Raw genomic sequence first — 16,525 nt, 5'->3', positions numbered from 1 at the left:
ATGAATGAGGTCCCCACCTTTTCTGACCTGTGCACATATGACATGACCCATCCCAATGACAGAAACGCTGCGTTTTGAAGGTAGAATTTGGAGGCAGAAAGTTCTGGTTGGAGTCTGGCCACTTCCCATTTCTCTCCCTCTCCTCTATTCCCTGAGACACTATATTTAAAATAGGCAAATTATTAGCCCTCTGAGGACCTTTAAGGGCTTAACGGTAGCAAAGAACCAATGGATGCAGCAAATTTCACCGCTGTCTCTTTTTAAAAAAAGATTTATTTTATTTATTTATGCATACAAGAGCTGGGGTGCAGGCCAGAGTTGGGGATGATGGTGAGAGGATTCACCAGAGACAGAGTGGGGAGCAGAACAAGCAGATCAACTGAAATACTCTGCTGAGGGGAGCAGTAGGGAGACAGGAGAGGTCTGCTGTGCCCGGTGGGTCAGCAACCTGGCTGGGGATGGAACTTGTGCTGCAGAGGCTGCAGATAGCTTCACAGTGCTGAGACTTAACCCCTTATGCCACCTGGGAGGCCCCACTGCTATCTTATTTTAAGAAATTGCTCCGAACTTCAGCAACCATCTTGATCAGTGAGCAGAGATCAATACATGGTAACACCCTCTGCCTTCAAAATGCCTGCAACTCTCTGGAAGCCTAGAGGAGGGTTAGAATTTTAGCTATAAAGCATTTTCAAAATTAAGGTGTGTACATTGTTTAGACATAACGTACACGTCGTAGCTATGGCACAGTAGAAACATAACTTTTATATGCACTGGGAACCCAAAATAATGTGCGACTCCCCTTTGGCCCTGTTGGCGTCCTTGATGTCTTTGGGACTGAACCCACATATTTCTGGGGTACTTCTGTATCGGCATCACACTGCTTGAGACTGAGTGGCAAAGAGGAATCCTGTCAAGATGAAGGGGATTCTGGATTGCTGTGAGTTGTCTTTTCCACATTGGAGGAAACAGGAATGTGTTTTAAAGGAAAAAAAATTTAAAAAAGCTGTCAGAGGAAATAAAAGCTTCAGTGTGTCAGAGACAGTGAACAAGCCAAATGCCTGAGAGAACATTAGCAGAGGGAGACTTTTCAAGGAGGAAAATCCGTCTTGGAGAAGGTAATAAATGCTGACTGTCATTTAGATGTAGCAAAAGGAAGGCAGGAAGGATGGGAACAGGGAGGGACTGTCTGGTTGTGGGAGGAAGTGAGATTCCTTCGGCCTCAGCCTGGACATCTGGGATGTGTCCAACATGACGAAAGCGAGGAAGCATGGCAGGGGGAGGAGCTCTCGGCACTGACGTGCATCAGCATATTTCATGGCCAGGGGCTCACCCAGGTGTGCGGCCAGGACTGAGAGAACTTAAATAACTGTTCTTGAAGTCAGATTTCAGCTTGTGGTCTGGACAGGGTTGGCATCGGGATCCACTGGCTTTCACTGTTGCCAGTCCTCACGCCTCCCACTCCCCCTTCTCCACCTTGGACTGTAGACATCAGGATGGCTTTCTTATTCCTGAAGTCCTCTGCAATTCCCATGTCTGCCCCCTTTCTGGGTGACCATCCACCTTCTCTTCTGTCCTTGAACACCTGTCTGCCAAATATCTACTTGGCCTTCAGTCCCTTCCAAGGAGCTTTTCCAGAACTCCTAGAATTGTCTTCTATTCCCCACGCAGAAGTCCACCAGGGAAGAGCTAGCACAGCTCTGTACTTACTTGTTTACCTCTTCCTCTTACTAGCCTGTGAGCATCTTGGGTGCACAAATATTCCAACTTATTTTCACACCCCAGGGCTTGGCAAATGCTTGCTGAATAAATGAATGAATCAATCCCTCAAGGTTGACCTTTGGCTGAACAACCAAATTATATTCTCTGGTCTATTTCAGAATGTGTCACCCCGTCTACTGGAATTCAAGCTTTTATAAATATACATCTGAAAACATTCACAAAAACTCCTTTTTGTTTTGTTTCTTTAAATGCTCTCCTCTGCCCATCGCAGTTCAGGATGGAAACTTAAATGAGGAATTAGCTGACAGCACTAGTGATTACGCTCAGAATCTGCAGTCCCTAAATAGTGGAAAATAGAGACCTGGGGTAGACTTTGAGTCTATTTCCTTATTAGGAAATCATAGTGATTTCATGAAAGTCACAAAGGAAATGTTTTTTACTGCGAAATTGCATGCTGTAACTAATGAGGAAAGGAAAAAAATATGTATTTTCAAATCCCACATACTAACACTCTGCCTAACAATGAGATTATGTATTCAGGAAATTCTAAGCTTACACTTGGCCTAGTTGAACAGAAAGATGTTAATTCCTCCTGAGCCCCAGTGGAGAAAAACACATCTGACATGGCCACGGCTCGAAGGCTGAGCCTGGTCGGTTTCAGAGCCACTTCTCAGCCTTTTTCTCGTGACTCCTCACAGCAGAGAGGTCGCTCTGACCGCTTCACAGAAATGGGAATGAAGACACTGATCTGTCCGAGACCGTGGTCTGGTCTGTGGTCTGGAGAGAGCCTTGCGGGGGGCTCCGGTCTGCCCACCCTCACCGCTCCCGGCCTCGTCTAGAACCTGCTTTGCCATCCCGATAAAGAGACTCAGAGGCTAGCGTGCGACCATCTACACAATTACCGTAAAACACCAGGCAAGCTCCTCGACTCACTTCGAAACTCTCTTTAATAAATCCTTCAGACATTATTTTTAAATGAAGGAAAAAAGAAGAGACACAAACTTCTTTGGCCTGGTTCTGACTTTCATGACAAATTTACTGTTTGACCTTGAGTGAGTCATTTTTTTCAGGCTTAACCTTAGTGAGATGAAGTGTTTGGACAATAATTTCAAAAGTACATTCATCTCTGACTGTCCTCCACGATGGGGAAGCAGGCGGCAAAACTGAAAAGGAAAACAAATCCAGGTATCCTGGTTATTCTGAATAACCAAGTCTTAAGTTACGAGAGACCCCCGGGCAGGGGAGCTGGCACCTGATCAGCAGCCAGCGCCCCTCAATGTTCATTTTTAAATGAATGAATTTATGAATCATGTTCATCCCTGTAATTTTATGGGGTTTGATTTTCAAGAAATTGTCTTCCCGTGCATGCTTTTTTCACCTTTAAATGCCATCTCTACCGGGGCCTCCCTAGTGGTGCAGCGGTTGAGCGCTGGGTTGTGAAGCTGCCCGCAGCCTCTGCAGCGCCGGTTCGATCCCCGGCCACGGGCGAGAGTCCCACATGGCGCGCAGACCTCTCCTGCCGCCCGCTGCTCCCCTCAGCAGTGTACCTCGGTCCTTCTGCCTGCTCTGCTCCCCGCTCTGGCTCTGGTGAATTCTCTCACCCTCCTGCGCTTCTGACTGTACCCAGTGCTTGTATAAATTAAAATAAATAAATAAATAAATAAAGCACAAATGTTTAAAAAAAAAATAAAATAAATGCCATCTCTATCAACGCGGGCAGTGTAAATTGCTGGTGTCAGGATAACACTGGCACCAGGCAAGAGAAGGGGTACAAAGGGTGATGCTCAGCAGCCACCTCCATGAGGGACGTCTCCGTCAGCCAAAGCAAAGGGTTGAGTGTCAGGGGGGTTATGAGACAGCTCCCTTCCCTTTTATGCATCATCAAATCTTTTCTTTTTAAAAGCAAGGATGCTGTGGATGTTACTTTTCTTTTTGGCAACTGTAAATGAGAAGTGAATCCACGTGGCTCAAGACTTTAGAGGAAAGTCTTTTGAATGACTTCATATCGACCCTGCTATCTCGTCCAGAATTCTTTCCTCAGTGCTAAACAGAGTTTCCATTTATTGGAAAATGCCAGGTTTCCTTCATGTCCCGAATGCACAGTGTTCTGATCTTAGCCACATACTCACCGCCTCTCTCTGATCCGAAGTAGTGATAATCATCTCTTTGATGCTTATTAATTCAATAATAGGTATTGTAGCAAGAGGTTTCAGCCAAGAGCTTGAGTGAGTGTGTCCAGACAGCACGCTCCAGAGCCAGGCTGGTCAGGGTGAGGAGCGCACTTCTGTGGGTTTCTCCAACTCCAGAGATGCGTGTGTGTGTAGCACAGATGAGGCTGATGTGACTCCTGACTACCTGAAAAGTAGCGCGCACAGGGAGCACTACCAAAAGGCCGACCTAACTCAGAATGAGAAAGGGTTTAGTCAACACTGACTAAATCATGGGATGATTAAAATCTTGACGGCTTACCGTAAGTCTGAATTTCTTGCTCGTTTTACATAATGACCACAGTTGATCTGGGAGCATTTCCACACGGTCTCTATTCTGGTACCCAGACGTGAGAAGCCCCCGCCTGGAACATGTGATGTTGTGTCGGATCACAGAGAGAACATGGCAAAAGGTCCTGGCGGGTTAGAAGTGCCCATTGTCGCTCATGTTACATTTCATTGGCCAAGGCAAGACACACGGCCGCCCAGGACTGTTAGTGATAGTGTGGAGGGACCCAGCAAGGAGTAGCATTCGGCATTGTGAACAATAGCACGGTCTGCCTCAGGGGAAACTGCCACTTACTACGGCAAGAGCATAAGGCTAGATGGAGGGTTAGTGAGAAGTGAGACTTGGTGTCAAGGGGCCTTTACAATACCAAGAAGCTGGGATTTGAACCTGTGGACAATCATAAACGTGGTAGGTGTTTGCCTGGAAGTGAGGGAAAAGGGTAGCAGAGTCATATTTCCAACTGAAACACATCTCCCTGTCTGTGTGTGGAAAATGGTTTGCATGCAGCACCATGCTAGCAGGACAGATGAAGAGAATGCTCTGGAAGAGCTGATGGAAGTGTGAGCTCCATCCCAGGTGAGAATGGAGAGGGGAGGGACAGCTCAGAGTGGCTTTAATGCACCTGCTGTGGACGTGACCCGTTGATCGACTGCAATGTTTCCTTTTTCCATGAAATGCGATGCTCACCTTCATAAAAATGCTATTTTGCTTGCAAAATGTAACAGAGAAAGACAATAAATACTTGGTGTCAAGACTCTGTGAAGCCCCAGAAGATGTGAGAGTCTTGGACTGTCCCATGATACTCTCACAGGCCTGGGATTCGCAACAAGGGATAAAAAGTTGAGGCTAGATTAGCTCTATGATCCACAACCTGCGTAAAGGTCCAAGACCCCTGAGGAGAGGCCCACATCTTTGCACAGAACTTTACAGTTCACTAAACTGGAGCTCTGGACACTGTGGAGGTTTTTGGAGGGAAGAAGACCTAAAATTTAGTCCCATTTTCTCAGTAAACTTTGACCAATTTGCTTCATCTCCTTGAATCAATTTCCTCACCTAAAAAGCAGGAAAGAGAGAGGCAAGGAAGGAAGAAAGGAAGGGAGGGAGAGAGGGAGAAAAGAGGTAGGTAAAGAGGTGAATAAAGAAGAAAGGAAGGTATGTTAGGGCTCTCCAGAGACACAGAAACCACAGATTTCCTTAGGGGATTTGCTCACATAATTCTGGAGATTTGGCAAGCCTGATGGGGGCAATTGGCAGGCTGGAGTCTCTGGAAAGAGTAACAATTCAATTTCAAAGGCCATCTGCTGGCAGAATCCTGTCTTTTGGTTTATCAGACCATCACCTGATTAGATGAGGCCCATCTACCGTATGGTGGACAATCTGCTTTATTCCAAATTCAACCACTTAGATGTTACTCTCATTTGGAAAACACCCTCACAGAAACATCCAAAATAATGCTTGACCAAATACCTGGTGGGCCAGGCAAGCTGACATGTAAAAATTAATCTTCCCAGAATGGCAAGGAAGAAAAAGAAGAGATGGTGAGATACTTGATGTGAAAGGCCCAGGATCTAGGGGATTGTAGCATTTTTTTTGTTGTTGTGATTGTCGCTACACTTATTTTACAGATAATGAAATGGAGATAGCAAGTCTCTGCCCGAAGACATGCAGGCCCACCCCCCACCCGCCAATCTTTTGGGCCTTCTCATCCAACATGGAATATGCTTGGTCATGCATCAGCCGTGGTGAATTATGAGAAGGGTAGAATACCCAGGTCTTGTCTGTCATTGACTTCATTCCCCATTGAGGACAGAATCCACATCAAATGAGTCTCTGTAATGTCCAAATGCTCGTGAGAGTGTCACGATCTGCTGATGGTGAAAAATATATTTTCTGGGATGGGGCGGGGCAGTGCTTCACAGCTTGATAGTGAGTGACTGTATTTCTTCCAAGAGCTGGGGAAGGTAGACAAGGCCCAGAGAGGGGGACCGGAAAGGATAGGACGGGGCCTGGGCAGACCTGGCAGGATCCTGATGTCACACCCAGCTGGGCCAGCTCTCACCCCTCGAACATCGATTTTCTCATCAGGAAATGAGGCGAGGACTTACCCATCTCTGGGGCAACTGTGGGTGGCCCATTAACTAAAGGGACTGCAGCGGGGCTGGCCTGAGCTTCTTGCCTCCTGCCTCCTCCCTCACAGCCAGAGGGCTGGGATGATGTCTGCCTACAGGGAACGCATTTTAAGAACTTGGCCTGGTGCCCGGCATTTGTAACTCCGGCCCAAAGGGGAGGCCACGCTGTCAGTGTAGCCTATTTCCCACTTACTCTGCTATCACAGGAGCTTGAGATGAAAACCAGTAAGAGCTCCAGTCTCTGGGGAGTCTTTGGCGTCTGAACAATGGCTGTGGACGAAGCACCCATCCTATAGCCCAGGGCAGACTTGCTCCGTGACTCTCATCTTTCTGTAGACTCCAAAACACCCCATCAGCCCTCAGTTCCCACACCCTGCCGCGGCCACATTTGGCTTGAGATGCCCATGTGTGCTCCCGCAAGACGTCTGACTCCACACGGTGACTGCATGTCAAGCTCCCTCTTCCCCTCTCAACTCCCTTTCGGCTTTAAGCACCACATGAGCACCTACTATGTGCAGGGCACATACTAGGCAACATGGAAACAAAAAGGAACTGGGCCTGGGTCTCCTTTCCAAGGACACTGACCTTGAGACATAACGAGGGCTGGTTACACGGCCAAGATCCCACAGCTCGCAGTGGTGGGCGAGGCGGGGAGGGAGGATCTCCGGAGCAGAGGCTGGAATGATTACCTGTATCTGGAAGTTCTTAGAAACGACTACGAATAATTTACCAGAAGGCAGGATAAAAGGAGAAGGTCATGTTGGGCAGAGCGTATGATCTATTTAAATGACCAGAAAACATTCCCGTAAAGAGGCAATTTGAGTTAAAGCACATGGAAAAGGATGTCTCTTCTCAGAAAAGGATCAAGTTATCTTTGCGATCACCAAATATCTGGGCAGCCATAGTCACCATTAAATGCTGAGCACCGTTGTAGGCAATTGAATTGGATCTTACAGTTTATTCAAAATATTTCAAGAGATGAATCCTAATGCTGTCTCGTGCAAAGAAGCAAGGGCTAGGAGTTAGGTCCACCTCTTACCCCTTTTGGTCTCTGACTCTATTCATTTAGCAACTAGGTAGAGAGAGCCACGAGCGCTCTCTGTCAAGGTCGCAGGTAGTGTGTGTGAGTCCAGTACGAGACCCACATGGCCCGCAAGCTGGTGCCTTCACAGGCTGAGCATCCATGCAGTGTGAACTGGACGACATGCCCACACCAACGTCAGAGACTTATCAGGTTATGGCTGGAAGTCCTGCGTCCAAAGGCTGCCTGTGTTCTGCTCCTTATTATAGAACAGTCAATTATTCTGCTTCCTACGGCAGCACTATTTTTCCAAGGAGATTACTCTTCAATTGATTTCACAGCCCTCCCCTGGTATATAATCCCTCAGCTATGACGGCATACTGGCTGATACAAAGACATTCAATATCACCACCAAATGAGACCACATCGTTGGTATCCAAAGTTGAAATAGGCACCGTCTTCACAGGCTAAAAATAAAAACTGGAGCCCCAGGAATAAAGCCATAATCAGCATGAACTGTAGCCTTTAATTACCTGGGAAGGTGAGAACCCTGGGTCCAGTAAGCTCTGTGGCTCTTTAAAAGGAAACACTAGACAATCGTTTTCATCTCTACCAGCACAACCTTGCACATCAGATACAAGCACAACCTCCCATGCAAGAAGACAAACAATTGCAGGTTCATTATTTATGGCTGCAACAACTGGCACTTATGCTTCAGACTTCTTTTTCTTCTTTGTCGGATTCCTTGTACAAATCAATATTTAAAAAATGTTCAGTCTTTTCTGGGTGTAGGGGACACTGGGAAATGCAGTGTATTAGGGGTGCCTCAGAGGGAGAAGCCTTTTCAGCAGAATTTGATTCACTCTTTATGTTCATTGCTCGGATGAGCTGATGTCGGGTTGCAGCAGTAGGTCTGCGTGTCAGAAGATACCAGGATTTCAGACTTTAGTAACTATTGATCATGCATTTCATTTGTTTTTTCTAAATTTAGTTGTTTATATCTCTCCATCATCTGTACTGTGACTGCCTGAAAGAAGACGATGCACCTTACTTTTACTTTTTAGCATTATAGCATAGACCCAAGAGTAGACCTCAGTAAAGGTGGGATTTTGTTGTACAAAAATGAATATATTTATACTTACCGATATATATATATTATACATATGATATTATATACCATGCTATATACTATACTACAATATATAGTATATACTATATTACTATATATCCTATAACAGTATGTATATAGTATATTATATATATAGTATCATGCACCTATATTATTAATATATTGCACATATATCATATATGTATATCATTAATATAATGTTATTATATCACATATATTAAACATATTTTATAAGTCTATATCATGTATCATATGTATACTATACAGTATATAGCACATATACTATATAGTGTATATAAATAATGTGTATATTCCATATGTGATGTAGTATATGCATATGATGTGGCATCTGTAAGAAAACAATCATGCTATGTGTCTCGCACACTCTTAGAAGTTGCTACAAATGTCCTTCCTCCAGGAAGTCATAGCTCAAAAGGTGAAACAAAAGCACCCTAGTTTGTGCACATCGGAAGGAGAAAAACCAGCATGAAGATTGCCAAACAGATGGAAAAGGTTTCCCAGAGGCCAGGATACTGACCATGACTCCAAATACGGAATTGCTATGTTTCATGGCCTCGAACTGAGAGACAAATTGTAGCTTGTGTGTGACCACACCTCCCTCCTGGAGTTCTGGAGAGGAATGAACGTGGCATTTGCTCTGAGCTGATGTCATAACCCTGGGAAAGAAATCCAGGTGTGGGGGCTCACTTTCCTCCTGCTGCTCAGCTCATCTTGGGGTGCACCACCACCTGCTGCTCCACCAAGGCTGCTCCATGTGAGGAATGTTTCCAAATAGAACCTCAGTTATTTGTATTTGCATTTTTGTCTCTTTCTTCTCACCAGATTGGACGTGATGTGAGTGTGGCAGGATGGCAGTGGAAGAGGAGGGGGCTTTGTTCTCTGCTGGATCCACACAGTTTCTATAGCAGGACCTGGCAGACAGCGCGCATTCAAGAGATGTTCATTGAAAACGAACCCAGTGCGGCCCTCCCAGTAACTCTCAGAGAGAAGCAGCCTATGATCCACTAGTGACGGAAGGGGTACTGAGACTCGAGGACAGCTGACTTGGCAATCCTCGCTTGATGATCACAGCTACCCCAATCCAGGGTCTGCTTGGCTTTGCATTTGGTATTCACTCCACTGTTAACCCCACATTTTACAGAAGTTCTACCCAATGTGTTCACCCCAACACCTGCACACCCCAATACTATGATTAGAGACTATTTGGGGAGTCAGATGTGTGTCTGTCATGTATATCTCTATTTCTTATTTAGTCCTCACAGCCAGACAATGAAACAGGTCCTGACAGTTCACTGTCACTTTCTTCTTTTTACCGACGAGGCTCTCACGCTCCCAGAGGTGGAGTCAGCAGGTGAGCAAAACACAGTGATGGAATGATGTGGCCACAGACCTAGACCTTGCACCTGCTGCCCCTTCTGCTTTGGTTGCTACTTCCCTGTCTGTGCAGAGAACGCTGCCTTTTCATCTTCCAGCTCACAATTCCAAAGATGCAACTAAGACATGAGGGCAGGACTACCTGGGCCTCCCCAGTAAGGCCATCTCGGTCTCCCCGTCAAATGACCTTATTTTCGTCCTCCTGTTATCATGTGTCATTAATCCGTGTCAGGCTTTTCTCCTCTCATTCGAAATCGAATCTCCACCCAGATGAGCATTCACGTCTTGCTCTACCCCCGGTCTCTCGGCAGGTCTGAGGCACAGCAGTTACAACACTCAGGCCTCCTCCTCTTTCTCCCATGCCAGGCAGCTCCTTTTCCAGGGACAAGCTTTGTATCTTCTGGCTTTTAAGGACGTTTCTGGCGTAAAGGCAACTGGAGAGGATGCCAAGTTAATGTCTCTGCTCCTTAGAAAGGAAACCTGCTCCGATTTTCACATCCTCCCAAGATGAAAATTACAACTTTGCTCAGGAACTCATTCCATTGTCTAACCACCCGGCCAGGAAATTCTTCTACAGATCTGACCTAAATTTGTCCAGCTGTGACTGAAACAACTTTGTTCTGGGTGGTCCTCAGTGGGGCCACCGGGTGAACAAACTCTGTTTCAAATCCCACTGTACCCTGAGCTCTCCATGAGAGGGGAGACACGGAGATAATTATAAGCTCAGTGATAGCGCCAGGTTCAGTGAGGCAGCCATGGTGCAGCTGACAAGAAAATCTGGAGAATCCAGACTTCTGTTTCAGCCTTTTATCTACCAGCTGAGTGACCTGTGGTGCCCGAGAGCTCGTCAGTAGTGTCAAAATAACACCTGCCTAGCAGGCACAGGTGACATGATGGTTATGAACTGTTGTTGTTTAATTTCTCCATTTATTGGGGGAAAAAAGAAAGCTACTAACTCCCAAGAGTTGTAAGTCGAGAAAAGAAAAATATCCAGCCTGAGCTCCAGGAGCACGTTCATGGTGACGTTCAGGACCTCTCTTTCTTCAAAGTCACGGCCTTACCTTTGAAAATCGCCCTTTGACATTTCAAAACAGAAAGGGAGAAAGATTTTTGGAATACAGGTTTTCAGTGCAAAAGTTTTCACTTTTAAGCCAGGGGATGTGCTCTCAAAAGGAGCTTTCAGGTCTCAGGGGGCTGCCTGTGGCCAAAACTCAGGCTCCCGATAACCTCATGCCTCCCGATAACCTGCACCTCCTTCAGTCGGATTTGCCCACAGCGGGCCGTGCCCTTGGCTGCCTGGGCTGCCAGTGTGGGAGCCAACGGAGCAAAGAGGCAGAAACTGTCAAGTCTCCAGACGTGGTTGGGTTGGCCTCAGGCATGGGGAGATGCAGTCATTTCCGATACCTTCCAGCAAAGCAAACTCAGCCGTGACTGCTGCTGTCACCACGCCCACCTAAAATAAGCAATTTTTCCCAAAATTTTACCTGCAAACACCAGGCACAGAATAAATCCTTGGCGGCAGAAGGCCCTCGAGCACTGCAGACATACAGCAAAGTCAAAGAGAACATGAAGGGAGTGTGTGACTCATTGATTTTGTGCCAAATCAGGGTTGGTACCCAGGCCACGGCCACCAGCTCTGAATTCTTCCCACAGCTGTGGCCACTGGACAAACCTGACTCAGCAGATCTCATGGGCAGATCAACAGGTTTCTTTCTGTTCCCCACCGTACGTAGTCTTGGACTTGGGTGGATTCTGGTCTTCAGGGCGGCAGTTATTTTCCTAAGTTTTAATCCATCACCCATTGCTCATTGTACTGTGCTTAAAAGCGCAGGCACTAGAGACAGGTTAGCAGGCTCACTGTGTCCTCAGCTGAACTGTTCCACCTTCTCTGTCTTGATTTCTCCTTGAGTCACTAGTGATGGGCTTCATTGAAGCTGATGCATTAAATGAGTTTCCAGATATTCACTGTGAGGAATCCCTGGCATTTAGTAATCATTCCTACTGCACAGAGGAGGGGCCTGAGATGCCCAGATGCTTTGTCAGAGGGTGAATTAGTGAAAAGAAATTAGCATCAAGCTTTCCTGACTCTTGGTGCCATGTCCTTTCCTCCATTCCAGTTAAGTTAATAGAATCGCAAGGACAGAATGGGTTTTAGCTTCTCTTTTACCCAGTTTCTGTGGGCAGGACAGACAAGGCCCAGAAAGGAACAGAACTGACTGTGTTCTGGAACCATCTGGGGAGACAGTGGAAAGTGAAGAGCCCTGGCCTACTCTGAGCCTATGCAGCTGGAAATTCCAGGCATGGCTTCTGAAATTTTGCCTTTTACCAGTGGCTCTCATGAAGCTGATCAATACAGATTTATAGGACGGTGTTTGGGGATCACTGAGTTAGAACCTTCTAGTCTGTCTTAGGTAGAATCAATCAATTAGATTCATATTTATAGGTCAGTAGTCTACAGATAATTCTATTTCACCTCTTTTACACATATATGTATTTGTTTATAAATTATATATGCCAATGATTGCACTCAAAATATAACATTCTTTACATTCATTACCACCCCAGCTGCTGTGCTGGTCAGAAGTCACATCACAGGGGCACCTGGAGCCTTCTGCACAAACTATTCGGGACTTTCTATTTTCATTTTGTGAGGCTATAAAAAGAGTTTCCTTCATGAGTCATGTGTGTCTGTCTCTGTGTGCATGGATCTGTGTGTGCATATGCATCTGACTGTGTCTCTGTGTGTGTGTGCACGGCCTGTGTATGTATATGTACGTGAATGTGTCCACTGGTGTTCTGCTCCTCCCTGGGAACCATCTACTTCAGAAGTGACTTTCATGATACTAAAGAACTTTCCAGATCATGTCATGCAGGCCTGGCCCTATTGAAGACAGTGAAAATGCAGAAGTGAATTAGATTCAGCATCGTTCCTGGAAATGTTCACAGCTAGTGGAGAGGCACAGGATACTCTAAAAAGCAGTGGGAAATGATTTGGGGTCCAGACAACCCTCCATTCAAATTCAGAATCTCTCCTCCATTAGCTGAGTGATTATTCAAAAGCGTCCTCACCCTGGAAGCTTCAGAGCTGTAAAATTAAAACAGTGCTATCTTCTCTCAAGGTTGTTGATGGGAGTCATGAGTCAGTGTACTCTGAAATTTTGATTTAGTGTCTATTACCTGCTAGGCTCTCTGTAAAAAGGAACTGCTATTATTTTGTTTGTGCTATAATAGAAGGGGGCAGAATATACAGTGAGCACAGCAGAAAAGAAATCACGAGTCAGCTTAGGTGCATCAGGAAAAAACATCCTGGAGCCCTCAGGGATGCACCGAATCAGGGAACACCGAAGTCTCTGGGTCTGTGTTTCAAACAGGAAGAAGAGTTGAGTTTGGGGACACAGACTCATCAGGAGTCCTGGCCGCCATGTCAACGTGACCTGGCTTCCATTTTAACCTTGGCCTTGCACCTGACCTGGCTTCCATCTTAATCTTGGCCATGCTGGTGATGGGGGGACACAACTACATGGTTTTGTAACTGATGCTAATCGAGAATTAACAATAACAGTTTTAATTTCATCCACAGAAAACAGAAGCTTTGTTCAAATAGAATAGTGTTTGATGCTCATAAAAATTGTAGTGAATACTAACCAATCAATTGAGGAATTAAGGTATTGGTACTTATGTAAGGAAGGAGCCTCTATATCTTTAACTTCCTAAAAACTGATTTCTATCCTGATTAGGATCATAGCACAAATTTAAAAAAAAAATCATGAAACACCATTTCTTAAAAAACAAAATTTTTAAAAATTTTTTACAGTTCAATGATTTTTTTTTTTAATTTCAAAACATTTTTATTATCCCAGAAGAAAGCGCCATACACATGGACAACCACTCTTGCCCTCTCCCATCTCATCACCCACCAGTCTGCTTTCTGTTTCTATGGGAAAAACAAGTTTTTAAAATCCAGCTTCCAGAGATCACTTCCCTGATGGATTCTTGCATCTCCCATTTTTTCTCAAAGAAATAAGATATTGTCACTTCTTAATGGCGTCGGGCTGTCATGCTCATGGGCTTGTGTGTGTGCATTGGTAGACCCAGCTCATCCATTTGCCCGTCATGAAGACAGGAAAGGAACTCCATCTTCCTGGAGTTCACTTTGGGGGTGCCCCTGGCACTGGCCACCACTGCTCCTGTTTTGTGGGTGCTTCCTCTGTAGTGTCTTTGCCTCAGTGTCCTCTCCTCAAGTCAAACTAGGCTTTCAAAGGTGGTTTCAGCACTTGACCTTGTCTAACCTGAGTCCTCATAACAAATGACTTGGTGAGGTAAATATCATTGTTCTCATTTATTTATATATATGTAATTTTGTTTGAAGTAGCATTGTATTATAACGTTCTATGCATTTCAGATTTGTATCACTCCAAATCAACATCTCAACTCAAAGAGATGAAAGTAATTCAACCAAGGAAACACAAGCTAAGACACAGCAGAGCAAAGCCAACTCTGTCTGACTCACGTCTAATCTCTCTACACCAAATCCTCTTTGATTTATACTCATTCATTCATTCATTCACTGAACAATACTATGTACAAACATGCAGATTGGATGCTTACTTTTTGTGGTTTTCTTACATCTTTCACCTAATTTGGTCCTCATTTCATCCCTGGCAGTTCAACCATTTCCATGGTTGAACGTGGATATTGGAAGACCAGCATTATGCTTTTCTACTATACCCCTATAATCTGGTTTCTGGTTGACTTCTCTGAACTTCTCTGGCCTGACTTCTCTGAACATACTCTGTTCACCATGCCCCATGGCAGTGTGGTGCTGAGAGCCACACACAATCATGCAAAACTGCACTAAGCCATGCAGAGATAAGCCAGACTGTCACTGCTTTATTCTAGGGTGAGTATCCCCAACTCAGGCCAAGCGGATGCTAGTAAGATGGACTCTTGTCTCAAATAGCACCTTTCCTGTCTTCCCAGTGACCTCCTTTACTGTCACTAACCCCACAGGGCAAATGAAAAAGAGGCCAGAACAGAGAAGGATGATCAGATATGAAAATTATCCCAAGCCTCAGAACCCACAGACATCTGAATATTTTTTTCCATCAGCTCAATACACTGAGCTGCAGATTCCACAGTCTACTGTTTTATTAGAACTTCCTCCAAACACTTCAATAAATCTCAGTGGAAAGCTCTTCTGAAAACACAAATGTTCATGGAAGAAATGTTTAATGACGGGGCTCCCTGTTTTTAAATAAGATGAGGCAAGTGAAGGCAAGTATTCCATAATTCACGGTGTGCACTCTTTCAGAAATAATTTATTGAGAATTTGATTAATAGTCTAATCATATTGCACATGCAGATGACTCAGAAGCTAGAAGATGCATCACTGTTTCAGGAAAAAGCTCAGAATCCTTTCAGAAGCCTTTTGCCTCATCTAGCATAAGGTGGCCTAGAAATCAGAACTAAAAGGGGGTGGGGAGGTGTATTCCCAGTTTCCTTTGGGGAGCAACACATTTTGAGGAGTCCAAATGAGTTGAGTGTGAGGTCTGATCAGCTGGTTACTTGCAGCCTGGTCTACTGCAGAGAACAGTGGGGCCAGCCTGGGCTGACCCCAGACTTGACTGCTCACAGACAGCGCCCAGGCCAGAGATGGGGCCTCTCTGAGCCTGTCTCTAATCTGACAGTGGTGAGGATGGCATCAGGCCCGAGTGCACAATCCCAGCATCACAGCAGGTGTATGGTAAACAGCCACTGCTTTTAGGTTCAACATTAACCAACTTATCTAGGAAGGAAATCATTCTCCACTCTTAAAAATAGGCAGCTAGGCTGTTCACTCACTGCCTGGCTAAGAGACCACCGTACTGTGCAGCCCCGTCTCTGCAGGCCAGACACAGAGCACACATTTCATCTCCGTGTTATTTGCAGTGGATTGAACATGGGCTCGTTAAAATGACATGCTTACGTCCAAACTCCCAAAACCTGTGGATACTGACTTGTTTGGAAAATGAATCTTTGCCAAAGTAATTAAATGAAGGATCTGGAAAGGCGGCAGTCACTCTGGATTATTTGCATATGCCCTAAAGCCAGTGAGGATGTCCCTGAGCAGACACACACAGGTAGACACGGGAAAGGTGGGGTGAAGACGGAGGCAGAGATTGGAATAATGCCACCATAAACCCAGGAATGCCAGGGAAGCCACCAGAAGCTGGAAGACACAAGAAATATTCTCCCCTGGATCTTCCAAAGGGAAAATGCCGCTGCTGAATTCCAGACTTCCAACCTCCAGAACTGTGAGACAATAAGCTTTTGTTGGTTGGAGTCACCAGATTTGCGATCATCTGTTACAAAAGACTAAGGAAACTAATACATCATCATTGTTTTGCGGGCATTTTTGAGCAAGAAACCTCAGGGAAATTAAGCAACTCACCTAAGTTCAGACAGAATAAATACCGGGGCTTCCTTCCTACAAAAATGGAGATGCCTATTTGTCCTATTCAGTGGTCACCCTAAAGTCACTCATTAAGTCTGTTGGACTTGGAATAGATTATTATTACTCAGAAATGCTGAAAGGGTCATCCTGAGCATCCTGCCTACTCCCATCCAACATAGTACTACCTCTTGAATAAAACTAGT

At 45.3% G+C, this 16,525-nt stretch overlaps 1 long non-coding RNA gene across 1 annotated transcript in view; it reads left to right on the top strand.

Annotated features, from left to right (window-relative positions):
• LOC129146871 (uncharacterized) overlaps window positions 1–9,359 on the top strand; it is a 60,432-nt gene extending 51,073 nt beyond the window's left edge. The window contains exon 3 of the long non-coding RNA XR_008554184.1: window positions 9,338–9,359. This is a non-coding gene — a long non-coding RNA (uncharacterized LOC129146871). The remainder of the gene's footprint in view (window positions 1–9,337) is intronic.
• Window positions 9,360–16,525: the final 7,166 nt, after the last annotated feature.

Source organism: Talpa occidentalis, unplaced genomic scaffold (genome assembly GCF_014898055.3).
Source record: "Talpa occidentalis isolate TD23 unplaced genomic scaffold, MPIMG_talOcc4v2.1 talOcc4.5, whole genome shotgun sequence".
NCBI lineage: Eukaryota > Metazoa > Chordata > Mammalia > Eulipotyphla > Talpidae > Talpa > Talpa occidentalis.
The sequence above is the reverse complement of the archived record's forward strand: the minus strand, read 5'-3'. Positions and strand labels throughout refer to the sequence as shown.